Source organism: Bison bison, unplaced genomic scaffold, assembly GCF_000754665.1.
Source record: "Bison bison bison isolate TAMUID 2011002044 unplaced genomic scaffold, Bison_UMD1.0 scf7180017864383, whole genome shotgun sequence".
NCBI classification, from domain to species: domain Eukaryota; kingdom Metazoa; phylum Chordata; class Mammalia; order Artiodactyla; family Bovidae; genus Bison; species Bison bison.
Window position 1 is genome coordinate 6779434 of NW_011494955.1, and position 1054 is coordinate 6780487.

A 1054-nucleotide genomic window follows, 5' to 3' on the forward strand; every position below is an offset into this window, starting at 1 on the left:
CCAGAGGAGCAACTGGGGAGAAGGGGGTCCTCCTCTGGGTGGGCTTCAGCCAGCCTCTGGCTCTCAGACCTCTTGCCCTTCCCCCACAACTAGGGTTGCCACAGCAATGACCCCTCCTTCCCTACAGGCCCTGTGGTTTCCTCTAGAGCTTCTTTCACTTTCTTCTTCTGCTTTTCCCCCCTCTTCTCCCCTGCTCCCACATCCTCAACCTCTCTCCCTATGTGCACAGGTCCTCGGGAGACAGCCAAGCACAGGTAGGCAAGGCACTATCCCAGGGAAGAAGGGAGGGGTGGGTGTTGATGGGGAGACACAGGGGTCCAGGGAGAGTCCAGGGGCGCAGTGGCAGAGGTCAAAGGCAGTGGGGCTAAGATTGGGGTGCTGCAGGGGCTATGGCATGCAGGGGCAAGGAGAGGAATTCGGACAGAAGCTAAGAGTGGGGTCGTGGAGGGCAAGCAGGGTCATGGAGAGAAGGGTGGGCTCAGAAAGGGTAGATGGATTGACTCAGAAGGTGATCCTGGGATCACGGGGGTCGGGGGATGGCGCGGCTCATGGGGTGAGGGGCTGGCGTAAAACAGACACACCGTAACTGAGATGTACACCCTGCTTCTTTTCTTCTGGGGCCAGGGACCCTCCTGAGAACCAAATGAAACGGCAACGACCCCCTCCACAGAGAAGGGCAGATGTGCACGTCTACAGAACTGCGGGTGGGGACAGCTTAAAGACCTCTGAGGCCCAGCACCTTCCTGGAGGTTCACAAAGTCCAATCTAAGCACCCGCGCCTGGTGAACATGGGTGGCCCAGATGCTCAGGATGGGCCCTTGTGGACCCCCTTTGGGTCCCTCTCCCACCACGCCCACCCAGCGCGTCTCATCCTATTTCCCAGTTGCCCTGAGGAGCCTGCACAACCCACCCTCCTCATCCAGTCCCTGTCCAGGTCCCCTAGTTGCTTCCCCCCCACCCCAGGGAGCCACATTACATGAGTTTCCATCACTTTATTTTGCAAAAATAGAAAACTCAGCAATATGCGATACAGCGGGGCGGGGGGCGGGGGGTG